The sequence below is a fragment of the Prionailurus viverrinus genome, chromosome F1 (genome assembly GCF_022837055.1).
Source record: "Prionailurus viverrinus isolate Anna chromosome F1, UM_Priviv_1.0, whole genome shotgun sequence".
Lineage (NCBI taxonomy): Eukaryota > Metazoa > Chordata > Mammalia > Carnivora > Felidae > Prionailurus > Prionailurus viverrinus.
In genome coordinates, this window is record NC_062577.1 from 59,584,321 (window position 1) to 59,597,640 (window position 13,320).

Sequence of the window (13,320 nt, forward strand, 5' to 3'; positions counted from 1 at the left end):
AGATGGAGAGAAATGTGCTCGGTTCTACATGTGGTTATGGAGTCCCTTAAGCACATTGGGAGCCTAAGAGCAGCTCTGAGCAAGACAAGGAGTGAGAATGGCACAGAGAAGTGTGCTTTGTTGTGGCCTCTGTCCCCTCTTCCCTGTGTTTGGTTCTGTGAGCCAAGTTCAGCCATATTGCTTCACACCCCCATCCCTCCCTTTCTCTAAACTATCCCCCACCAAGACATCTTCCGAAAGTTACAGCCACTTCCACACATGGAAAACACATTGAAGCCATTCTGGATGGTCATTACAAAGAGACAGAAACCAAAGCGATATGATCTTTGGGGGCCAGGCTTCATAAGCTGGGTGGGGAGCCTCTCTGAGGGCTCAGCACAAATAGCCCTGGAACCCACATGGCTTCCTACGGCTCCTCCTCAGTGGCTGGGAGCTCCGGCACTGGAACCAGTCCTTGGTTTAAGTCATTCTGTTTCCTGAAAGACCCCATTGAAAATGCAAAGACGTACTCAAGAAGGCTAACCTCATTTACGCACGGGAAGGATTTGTCGTTTCCCCTGGAAAGTGGACCTCTTGGAAATCTGAGGGAATGAGCCAGTTCAGGTCATGGGGGGAAGGAACCCGAGCTGCCATTTAATGAGCACTTTGTACGTGCTGTTAGCCTTCATGAAAAATGTCCTTGGGAGCATTTCACTAGTCAGTGTGGTCTTCGAACGCTGGGGCCAGGTGGTCAGCTTGACTGCTGGTCCTGTGCTGACGGGCGGGGGTGAGCCCCTGAGGAGACAGAGGGCAGGTCAGAAGGAGGAGCCGTGTGGACGGTCGGCCAAATATCTCCAAAGTTAAGCTCACAGGGGACAGTATCACAGCCTTTCAGGGTAAGGAGACGCTGCTAGTCAGAGGACAGAGTGGCACAGCCACTCAGGGGCCATTCTTACCCCTCACTGTGTAGCCACAGACTAACATATGTGCCGCGAATCTCACTCTCTGTTTCCATTAAACCCATTCCCAAGACGAACCGAGTGAGCAAGGTCTTTCCAGGGAGGTCGTGAGCTGCTGGGCGAGGCCCGTCTGCCTTCTCCCACCCCTGGAACAGAACAGGATCCTGGGGATAGAGGACCCAGGTAAATCCAGACCTGCTCTCAGATTCCCAAACCCCAGAGACCCTCCAGTAAGCCTAGTGGGGCAAATCCCTGAAGTCCTGCCCCTCCCCAAAAGGCCCCGCCCCGGGCCCTTGCTACTCTCTCTTTGTGGGCCTTCATCTTCTCTCCCTGGGGACCTCGCAGGAGTCTCCTGACTGGCCTGCCTCAGTTTACCGTCCCGTCTTCAGAACAGGCTTTTCCTAACAAAGCATGTGAAAAGCTGGTAATCCGCCCTCCTGTGCTTCCAGAACGCTCCAGCCCGGATGAGCTGGGGAAACCCCCTGCCGCACAAAGTGGGCACACTCACCTCAGAGCCTTGATTCCTTTTGGCTCAGTCTCTCTCTGTGGCCTTTGCACACTTAACAGCTTGCCTCCAGCCTTCACAGCCGGCTCCCTCTGCAGTCCTCTCAGGAAACTCCCTCCTCCTCTCTGTGCTCCCAGAGCCTCGTCCAGCAGCCCCAGTAACTTGCGTTTGCTTCCTGAGGCTGTGAGCCGTTGTCTCCTAGTGGTCTGTGTATCTGCCCTCCGTGGGTCCCATCGTGCTGCAAGACACATACATGAAAGAGAATGAGGGAGAATGAGAGAAAGCGTGGACGGGAGGAAGGAAGGAAGGAAGGAAGGAAGGAAGCAAGGAAGCAAGGAAGCAAGGAAGCAAAGGAGGGAGGGAGAGAGGAGGGAGGGAGAGAGGAGGGAGGGAAGGAGGGAGGAGGGAAGGAGGGAGGAGTGAGGGAGGAAGGAAGGAAGGAAGGAAGGAAGGGAGGGAGGAAGGAAGGAAGGAAGGAAGAGGAAGGAAGGGAGAGAGGAGGGAAGGAGGGAGGGAGGAAGGAAGGAAGGATGAAGGAAGGAAGGAGGAAGGGAGGCAGGGAGGAAGGAAGGAAGGAAGGAAGGAAGGAAGGAAGGAAGGAAGAAGGAAGGAAGGAGGAAGGGAGGGAGGAATAAAGGAAGGAAGGAAGGAAGGAAGGAACAAAGGAAGGAAGGAAGGAAGAAGGAAGGAAGGAAGGAAGGAAGGAAGGAAGGAAGAGGAAGGAAGGGAGGAGGGAGGAAGGGAGGGAGGGAGGGAAGGAGGGAGGGAGGAAGGAAGGAAGGATGAAGGAAGGAAGGAGGAAGGGAGGTAGGGAGGAAGGAAGGAAGGAAGGAAGGAAGGAAGGAAGGAGGAAGGAAGAAGGAAGGAAGGAGGAAGGGAGGGAGGAATAAAGGAAGGAAGGAAGGAAGGAAGGAAGGAAGGAAGGAAGAAGGAAGGAAGAAGGAAGGAAGGAAGGAAGAGGAAGGAAGGAAGGAAGGAAGGAAGAAGGAAGGAAGAAGGAAGGAAGGAGGAAGGGAGGGAGGAAGGAAGGAAGGAAGGAAGGAAGGAGGGAAGGAGGGAGGGAGGAAGGAAGGAAGGAACAAAGGAAGGAAGGAAGAAGGAAGGAAGGAAGGAAGGAAGGAACAAAGGAAGGAAGGAAGAGGAAGGAAGGGAGGAGGGAGGGAGGGAGGGAGGGAGGAAGGAAGGAAGGAAGGAAGAAAGAAGGAAGGAAGGAAGAAGGAGAGGAGGGAGGGAGGGAGGAAGGAACTTTAACAATAAGTAACTGTACAGTGAAGTTGTGTAAAGGGCTTTGAGAACACACAACAACAGTAATTGCTCTGCCTAAAGAAGAGGTCGGGACAGGGAATTTCTGCCAGGTTTTGAAAGGTGATTATTCTTCCCTCCTTTTGGTAGGGATACATTTTTTAAAAAAATTTTTAATGTTTTTATTTTTGAGAGAGAGAGAGAGCATGAGCAGGGGAGAGGCAGAGAGAGATCATTCTTCCCTCCTTTTGGTAGAGATAGATTAAAAAATTTTTTAATGTTCTTATTTATTTTTGAGAAAGAGAGAGAGAGTGTGAGGGGTGGGGGGTGGCAGGCAGAGATAGGGGAAGACCCAGAATCCAAAGCAGGCTCCAGGCTCTGAGCTGTCAGCACAGAACCTGATGCAGGCTCGAACCTGCGAACAGGGAGATTGTGACCTGAGCCAAAGTCAGAGGCCCAACTGACTGAGCCACCCAGGCGCTCCTGCTAAAGATAGATTTTAAAGGAGTGGAGAGTACACTTGGGGGCTGGTAAAAGTCCCCTAACAGAGATGCGTTCGCTTTTCAGAGTTAACTTATCAGGAGCTTCTGAGTTCACATCATTAAACAGATGCCCTCCTGGATGCCTCAACTTTCCTTCCACGCCTTTCCTGTCCTGGGGAAAACCCAGGAGGCTGTACCTCTCTCGCAAGGCTGTTGAAAACTTCTGGGAATGACTCAGGGCACAGAAGGGCTGCCCAGGCCCTGGTGTCTCTCCCTTCTCATCACTCCTGATGCCACTCCCCTGCTTGGAGCTCCCCTTCTGCCTCCAGACTGGCCCTACTTGTGGACTTCACTCCGTTCTCGTGATCAGGGATCCAAATTTCTGACGCATATCTGGAAAGAGCATGGGGCTCGCAGCTTGTCACGACCCCACATCGTCACCGACTCCCACGTAAAATGCTCTGGGATCGCAAAAGCTTTAAAGACTCTCCTGGATTGTCTCCTTATTGTTACTACAAACTTAACCTTGCAAACGGGAGGAGGGAAGGTAATAAAAGTCAGGAGGAAGTACACTAGATTTCTTTTTTCCCCTCCGTGGCCAACTTGTTGGAAATGACTAGCTTCTAGTTACCCATTTACTGTTTGTAATCAGTTGTCGATGCACTTGGAGGCAAAACAGCTAAGATATTTGCATGCATAGATATTACCTCAAGAGGTGAAAGCCATTTGTGGTGATTTTTGCGTGCGGTTTCGTGAGGAACATGACTCAGACACAGCCTTCCCCCGTGTCACACCTGTACCTTCTTCACGACTCTGGAGAAATATCAGTCCTGAAACCCAATCACCTCCAACTCTACCCTCCTGTATCTTATTTCATGAAAAACATTGCTCTCCTAACTCTCAGGCCAGCAGATACGGTACATATGTGTGTTTTGCCTTTCCAAATCTGGAGGAAACCACTTTATTGTTCAGAACACTATTTATAATTTTGGTTAGAAAAAAATCTTATCCTTAGTGCATATGCTCATGGTTTTAAAAACCTATTTTGAAGATCTCTCTTGTAGAGACAGGTTATAAATATTGGAACCTAATAATAATGCCACAGTAAAGAGAAGAAATGCATGTAAGAGTCAAAAAGCTCTGAGCAAAGGTGATCCCCCTGGAAGCATATGGAAGCAGCAGAACATACCCCTGTCTTTAAAGGAACCTAACACTTAACCCGAAAAGGGACATGAAGAACCTTGGAGATTTTCATTTTAGGACATAAAGAAGCTCTAAAGTTACTGTGTAGGTAAAAGAGAAGGAAGAGAAAGAGTCTATCTCCATGAAGAAGGAGGGCTAAGAGGAGGAGGAGGAAAGGGAGGAAGGGAAGGAGGGAGGGAGGGAGGGAGGGAGGGAGGGAGGGATAGAGGAAGGAAGGGAGGGAGGGAGGGATGGAGGAAGGGAGAGAGGGAGGAAGGGAGGGATGGAGGGAGGAAGGAAGGGAGGGAAGGGAGATGGAGGGAGGAAGGGAGGGAAGGAGGGAGGAAAGCAGGGAGAGAGGAAAGGAGAAAGGGAGGGAGAGAGGAAGGAAGGGAGAAAGGAGGAGGGAGGGAGGGAGGGAGGGAAGAAGGGAGGAAGGGAAGGAGGGAGGGAGGGAGGGAGGGAGGGAGGGAGGGAGGGAGGGATAGAGGAAGGAAGGGAGGGAGGGAGGGATGGAGGAAGGGAGGGATGGAGAAGGGAGGGATGGAGAAGGGAGGGAGGGAGGAAGGGAGGAAGGAAGGGAGGGAAGGGAGATGGAGGGAGGAAGGGAGGGAGGGAGGGAGGGATGGAGGAAGGAAGGAAGGGAGGGAGGGAGGAAGGGAGAGAGGAAGGGAGAAAGGGAGGGAGAGAGGAAGGAAGGGAGGAAGAAAGGGAGGGATGGAGGAAGGGAGGGATGGAGGAAGGGAGGGAGGAAGGGAGGGAGGAAGGGAGGGAGGAAGGGAGGGAGGAAGGGAGGGAGGGAAGAAGGGAGGAAGGGAAGGAGGGAGGAAGGAAGGGAGGGAGGAAGGGAGGGAGGGTTGGAGGGAGGAAGGGAAGGAGGGATGGAGGAAGGAAGGGAGGAAGGAAGGGAGGGAGGAAGGGAGGGAGGGATGGAGGGAGGAAGGGAGGGAGGGAGGGAAGAAGGGAGAAAGGGAAGGAGGGATGGAGAAAGGAAGGGAGGGAGGGAGGGAGAGAGGGATAGAGGAAGGAAGAGAGGGAGGGAGGGATGGAGGAAGGGAGGGATGGAGGAAGGGAGGGAGGAAGGGAGGGAGGAAGAGAGGGATGGAGGGAGGGAGGGAGGAAGGGAGGGAGGGAAGAAGGGAGGAAGGGAAGGAGGGATGGAGGAAGGAAGGAAGGGAGGGATGGAGGGAGGAAGGGAGGGATGGAGGGAGGGAGGAAGGGAGGGAGGAAGGGAAGGAGGAATGGAGGAAGGAAGGAAGGGAAGGAGGGAGGAAGGGAGGGATGGAGGGAGGGATGGAGGGAGGGAGGAAGGGAGACAGGAAGGGAGAAAGGGAGGGAGAGAGGAAGGAAGGGAGGAAGGAAGGGAGGGAGGGAGGAAGGAAGGGGAAAAGGGAGGAGAGAGGGAGGGAGTCCGTTAAATCTGGCAGCTTAAGCATGTCGGTTAAGTAACCCCACCTAAGTTAAGTGAAAGAGGAGGTATATCATCAGAATACTTAAGTAGTTCAAAAATGGAAGGAAATGCCTACAGGCCCCAGGAACGCTAGCAACTAGAATAACCTGAGTTAGGGCCCCGGCCCTTAGGGAGCTGCCACTACAGCCACCAAGCTTTGAGGAACTAAAGACAAAGTGGAAGGCAAGCAGACAGAATTTCCGCCCTTGGGAAGCTCCGGGGACTTGTGTGGGCAAGGCCACCACCCAAGTAGCGTCTGTCACACTAAGCCAAGGAACAGCGCTTCTGGGGCTGAAACACAAAATCTGCAAACTACCGAAAGCTGTGGACTTGTTTCTGGAGAATGTGGGTTTTTTGATACAATGTCCTGAGTTGAAAACCCCCAAAGCGCATACGTGCCTATGAAGGATTTTGGTTTTAAGGGAAGGGTGAAGAAGAGAGGCGGAGAGAGATCGAGAGAGAGGAAGAGAACCCTTATCAAATCTAGGAGAGGTCAACTTTATTTTAAGCAACGTCAGGTAATAATTAGCACTAAAATCTTAACGATACCCACATTTATGATAATTACCCTAGTGTAGTGCCCGGTACCGTGGATGCTTGTTAAATATTAGTCAAACGTGAATGTATGTTTTATTTATCGATAGGAAACCACAAAATATAGGCACAGTAGCAGATGTACAGGCTTCACAAACGCTGATGTGTGATTGTTGTGTGACCCTGGACAAAGAAGTTAAACATCTTTAAACTGGGGACACTAATTGAAATAGTATCACGAAGGTGAAATAAAATAGTGGCTCTAGACTCATATAGTAAGTGCTCAGTAAATGTTTATTCTTCCTCTTTTCTTCTCTTTATCTTCTTATTAAACACATTTAATAAGATTACCATTTAGAATCTGATTTTATTAGAAAGTTCAATTTTTACGTCTTGTAAAGTTATTCTTACGAATGTAACAGGCTAGACAACCTGGATTTCAGATAAACCATGTTTCTCAAAGTTCAAACAATGAGACTGCTCATTCCAGGCTGCTGTTACCACCACCTGGTGGCAGCATACTGTATAATAGTTTGGAGGTGATGAATATGAAGTACTAAACATTCATATATTCCACATACGTTTCATATATAAACATTCATATCTTACACATATGTTTACATAGACATTACGTATGTTTCATATTTTACCCATACTTGTAAGGATTTAGACAATAAATTTGTTACAACGTAGTTTTCTAACCCATATATGCTAACATTTTGGCATGTTATGATGCCTGAAGCAGTAATCCGGTTTTCTGAATTCACTAGTATCTATCTTTAATGACGTCAGCTCCAATACTACTCACCCTCAATACTCCTATCACAGGCCCAATCCAAAAGCTTAGGAGTTCCTTTAAAGAGTCATGTAAAAATAAAGCAGATCATGACACCAAAACCACAAGCAAGCAAGCAAGCAAGCAAGCAAGAAAGCAAGAAAGAAAGCAAGAGAAACAAGAAAGACAAAAGAAAAAAAGTTGTCCATCATCAAAAATTAAAACCCTGTGCTTGAGGGACACAATTAATAAAAGAATAGAATGGGGGGAAAGTTCTGCAAATAACGTATCTGATAAGAGATGGGTACCCAGGGGCACCTGGGTGGCTCAGTTGGTTGAACGTCCTGCTCTCGGTTTCGGTTCCGGTCACAGGAAGGAGCCCCCCATCAGGCTCCGTGCTGAACAACATAGAGCCTGCTTAAGATTCTCTCTCTCTCCCTCTGCCCCTCCCTTCCTCTCTCTAAAACAATAAAAATAAATAAAAATTTTAAAAAACAAGGTTTTCAAAAAAAAAAAAAGAAAAGAGAGATGTGCACCCAGAACATGTAAAGGCCTTCTACAACTCAGTAATAAAAAGACAAATAGTACAATTCCAAAAATGGGTGAAAGATTTGGGTAGACATTTCTCCAAAGAAGATATACAAAAGGACCAAAAAAAGAAAGAAAAGAAAAGAAGAGAAAAGAAAAGAAAAGAAAAAAATGCTCAGCCATCAGGAAAATGCAAATCAAACTCGTAATGAGACACCATTTCACGCGCACTAGGATGGCTATAATCAAAAAGGCAGTTAATAACAAGTATTGGCAAAGAGGTGGAGAAGCTGGAACCCTCATGCACTATTAACGGAAATGTAAAATGGTGCAGCTGCTTTGCAAAGTGGTCTGGTAATCTGTCACAAGGTTAAACCTAGACTCGTCGCTGAGCAATGCCATTGCTGGGTATACACCTAAGAGAAGTGAACATACGTCCACACAGAAACTTGTACGTGAGTGCTCACAGAAGCATTATGCACGCAGCCAAGAAGAGGAAACCACCCCAGATGCCCATCCAACTGCTCCTTACAATGGAATATTATCCAGCAAAGAACAGAATGAGCACCGGTGTGGGGGTGGCTCCTTGGCTGAACCTTGAAAACATCATGCAAAGTGAAAGAAGCCAGTCAGAAAGCCACAGATCGGGTGGCCATTGACATAAAATATTCGGAATAGGCAAATCAAATGAACAGAAAACAGATGCTATGCCTAAGGCTGGAGGAGGGGCCGGGGTGGGAGGGAACGGCTAAGGGAGACAGGGTTTCTTTTGGGGGTCCTCAATGTTCTCAAATTGATTGTGATGTTGGTTGTCCAACTCTATAACTATATAAAAAGCCACTGAATTGTGTCCTTTCAAGGGGCGAAGTGTATGTATGTTATTTACATCTCAATAAACCCTGTCTGAAATGCTGAGGGAGAAGTGGTCCCCATCTCCCCCCTGTACAAACCAAAGCTTCTTCCCATCTTGGCAAAAAATGTCAGAAGTAAAAATTTCAATCCAACATTGGAAGCTCATCTTCTCGAAACAAAAAAATCTTTTTCGTAAACTAATTTGGAACTTGGGAAAGTTTTTTCTGCCCTATTGAATTTTCCCATAGGAGAGTAGTCTCTTCTTCTGGTTTTCGTGGTGTTCATCAAAACAGGAAAAGAATACAATTTCCCATTTAAGTGTAACAAGATTCTCTTTGATTTCCACAGCAGAACTAGACCCCCCATCGAGCCACTTATGTTGGTATTAGATTGCCCCTTTAATGATCTGAGCCATCCCTGCCCTACACACACATGCACGCATGGGCGCACACACACACCCACACACACTCACGTGTGTGCATGTACACAAACCTCTCGTGCATTAGGCCGTGACGTGGATCAGCATGGGGAACCTCCTCTGCAATACCAAGGCAGAGCCTGGCTAGGCTGGCATATGCAATCGTTCTGTTTTTGACTGTTACTATCTTCCTAAAAACAGCATTTCTGGACCAATATAGGTCATTGAAACAAATCCCAGAATCTAAGCATTGTCCCAGCAGCTAAGTGTTACGTACGTCTTCCACAAATGAAGCCAGCCCAATCTTTCACTCCTATCTGATTCTGCTGGAGCCACAGAGATGCCGTGCAAAGGATAAAAGAGCCATTTTTCATGACCTTTTTCGTTTCTCTGAACAAAGCCCAGTGTCAAGTCTTCGAAAGGCATGCGTTAAAGAGCGAGATTCCCCCCAAAATGTTTGGAAGCAGTGATGATACTGAAAAATAATTTCCTCTCTCTCCCCCAACCCCCCCCCCCAAAAAAAAAAAAAAAAACACACAACCTTATGATGTGTTAGATTGGAATATTTAAATATTGAACCAGTGCCAAAAAATGGCTTGTAAGCCTCAATAAATTTCATGAAATTTAAAAAATGATATTATTGTCCCATCTGACAGTGTCTTTCAGGACTTGAAGCTGCATGGCCCAGATTAGGGGTATTCTAATGAAAAATAAATGCGCAGCACATTTGACTTACAAATGCAGGGATATATACAATACTCAAAAAACATACATTCAATGAGCTCCACTGACAATTGTGAGTAGTATGAATTCTGCGTCCTGCACAGAGCCACGGAGTCTTTTCCTCCAGTACCAAATGCTGATAGTTGCGTTAAATCTTCTTTCCAGAAAGAAATTAAGAGAGAGAGAGAGAGAGAGAAAAGAAAAAGAAAAAAAAAAGCGTGCATCTAGGAAAGACAACACAGTGCGTATTCACACGCAGTGGAAGATCCAAACTGGATATTTTAGATATAGATTATTCTAGATATCCTCTCTGAGAGGGGTGTAATATTCACACATACACTATGAAATTCACAAATCATTTGTATACTGTAAGACGTTGCTACATGATGCTGGCCGCAGGGGTGCCGTCATTTCTAGTCTCACTCCAATCCACTGCGGTTCCCAGGACGAAATGTGTTCCATAAGGCCAGTAACAAGGGAGCAGAGGGCCCTTTTTATTCTGTCCTTCCGTTTCCACCCCTTTACAGGAAACACTTTATGCAAACAGCGGCCTGCTGCCACCGCCCGCTGAGCCGCGCGGCGCGGAGAGCCGGCCGGCGCACCCGGGGGGCGCGGTTAGAGCGCGGGGCGGGGCGCAGAAGGGCCTTGCTCACTCCGCTGCTCCGAGCCCCCGGAGCCGCCACAAGATTGATGACGCTCCCTGGGTCTACGGGAACATCTCCTCCCTGTGAACGACTGCTCATGAGGCCTGATAGACTTGTCATCTCTTAATAAACATCGCGGTGATGTCGGAGGGGAGAGCCCGGAGCACGGGCAGGGCGCACCCCCCAGCAGAGCGCCTGCCTCCCTCTCCCGGTGATCCGCTCGGCGTGCGTGTCCTGCTGAGGGTGCTGGAGGGCTGGGCCTCCCTGGCCACCGCAGAAATGCCCCGCAAGGCCTCATTCCCTGGTGGGATCCAGCTCCTCCTCTTTGGGGACGCCCCCCCCCCCCCCCCCCCGCCTTTAATTTCCCAGATCTCCTTGAATGTGCATTCAGTGGGATCCGGAAAAACAAAACAGAGAGAGAGAGGCTAGGGTGTGTCAGTCTCTGCCCCGGAAATGCAGGCCATCCACACACTTGTCATTTTTTCTTAGCCCCTGGGAGCATTGTCTCTGTTCCTAGAGCAAAGGAAGCAGAGCATCTAATCAGCTTTCACAGACCAGCAGGGTGGGGGGACCAACCTCTCACCTCTGCCCCCTCTCCCCCTCTTCCCCACCCCCTACCCTTATCATTCATTCCTGAAGTCCAGCCTTCTCCACGAAAACGTCCCTGATCAGTTCTGTGGACAATCCCGTCGCCCTTTGCTGCATGAGGTCCACAGAGCAGACTCTCCTGGTTTCTTCTCCACTCCACCCCCAGGGACTCCTGCTTCCAGGTCCTAGTTTAGTTGCTGGCACCGAGCACATGTGTCACGGTCATTTGCTGCTGACTGGATGTGTCCATGGATGCATTCAGTGGTCCTTTTCTTTCTCTAGCTTAACCACCAAACTTGGGCCGCCTGGCTGGCTCAGGCCGTAGAGGGTGTGACTCTTGATCTCAGGGCTTGTGAGTTCCAGCACAATGTTGGGTGTAGAGATGACTTAATCATAAAAGCTTAAAAAAAAAATCTTATTTTTGGCTTATCAATAAACATAGAACCATCGTAATGTTCATTTCCATTTCCTTTTTACTTTTTTAAGTTTGTATCTCTTTATTTTGAAAGAGAGAGAACATGAGTGGACGAGAGGCAGAGGGGGTGGGGGGAAAGAGAGAGAATCCCAAGCAGGCTCCAGGCTATCCGTATGGAGCCTGATGCAGGGCTCGAACTCACCAACTGTGAGATCATGACCCCAGCCGAAATCAAGAGTCAGATGCCTAACCGACTGAGCCACCCAGGCGCCCCTCGATTTCCTTTGGATGTTTAATTTGACTCTGCAGTGAGCCGTCAGCACACTTGCCTTCTGGTATCCACCTTAGGACCTTCTGGAGGGCAGGGATGCAAGGCGGTGTCTGGGCAGCCGCAGGGCCGCTTTGGAGGAAGTAAAAAGTCTTTCCTGATGGATGTTGCCAAGGATGGTGATGAAGGCACTCACTGACGCCTTCTTTCAGTACTGCAGACATTTTTCATCGTGTCAAACGAGCCACACAGGAAGCTTGTGTGACACATGACGGAGGCTTGGCCATGGGAATAACGGAAAAACCCAAACACACAAAAGGAGCCACAGCCTGGCGCTTGTAATCAGGCCCTGTGGCCCCAGCTTCAGCATCTAAAGCCGTAGCCTCTGTGCTCCATTTCCCCCTCAGGAAATGGCTCTTTTGATATTTTGAAGCCTTTTATGTGTAACACGTGTGTGTGGCCAAATAGCAACCTCACATTTTCCTCTTGAAATAATTGCGATTAATAAATTACAATGCAGCTGCGTGGAGTAAAGGCTGCGTTCCCAGGGGAACCAGGCAATGTTTATATTCCTAGAAGTTGGCCGCTGCCCGCACTCAAACAGTTCAGCCTCCCCTGGAATCCAAGGGGGGTTACCGAAGATGTGTGCTGGGGGTGGGGCCGTGAGGAAGGGGGTGCAGCTTCCTTCTGGAATCCTCTTCTGTTCCCGATAGCCGGCCCGCACCGAAGGCAACTACTCGTGTATTCTTCGCCCACTCCCCCCTTCCGAGACCCGCACCAGAGCCAGCACACGGGGCAGCACCCTCCTCCCCTTGGGGGCCACCTTTCAAGGCAAACAGCCTCCCGGGAAGCCTTGATCAACCCTTCACTCAGCACGTCCCTGGGTTGGCCGGACAAACTGAGAAGCAGCTATTCTGTGCCGGTGTGGGCGGAGTTAGCTGCTTAGCTTCACTGGAAGGACCAGTGACTCTTGTGGAAATACAGGAATTCCTTATATAAAAGCCCTTGAACTCGACCTAAGCAGAACGGCCAAGAGGTAGGAAGCCCCTGCTCCTAAGGCAGACTAGCTTTGCTTTGATTCCAGGCTCTACAGTTGTAACTGTCTGGCTTTGCCAATTTTTATAACTCTTACACACACCTGTTTTCTCACTTACAAAGCAGGGATCATCCATGATAGCATCTTACACAGTCATCACTCAAAAATCATTGCTATCATTGCTATCACAGCCATTAGCATCATTATCACTACCAGAGTTGATTGAAATCCCCTTTAGGAATTTACCTTGCATTGATTGTGTGCTGGGTGCTGGGTGTGGTCAAAGATGAGTGAAAACATGTCACCTGAAACCAATGTACTTTATCTCCCACCAACCTAACTGTGAAACTATTGATAGAAACAAGCAACGCCCAGACTCTCCCAGGCTGGGGATAAAAATAAGGATGTATTCCGATTCTGTGTCTCCCTCTCTCTCTGCCCCTCCCCCGTTCATGCTCTGTCTCTCTCTGTCCCAAAAAAAAATAAAAAAAAAAATAAAAAAAAATAAGGATGTAATTGTAATAACAGAATCACTTCATTTGGCTTGGCGTCCACCCCTTCCTTCCCAATTAAATCGCAGGGTTCTTGGGTGGTGTCTTGAGGGCTGATGAAATAGTTCCCTCAGTGGACAGGAGATATCACGAGATAGCCCCCATATTCTTTCACTCCTGTGTACCCCATTGCTGTGCCCTTTGTCTGCTGTCCCCAGTAAAGCCAGGAAGACAAACTTTTTATCTGTC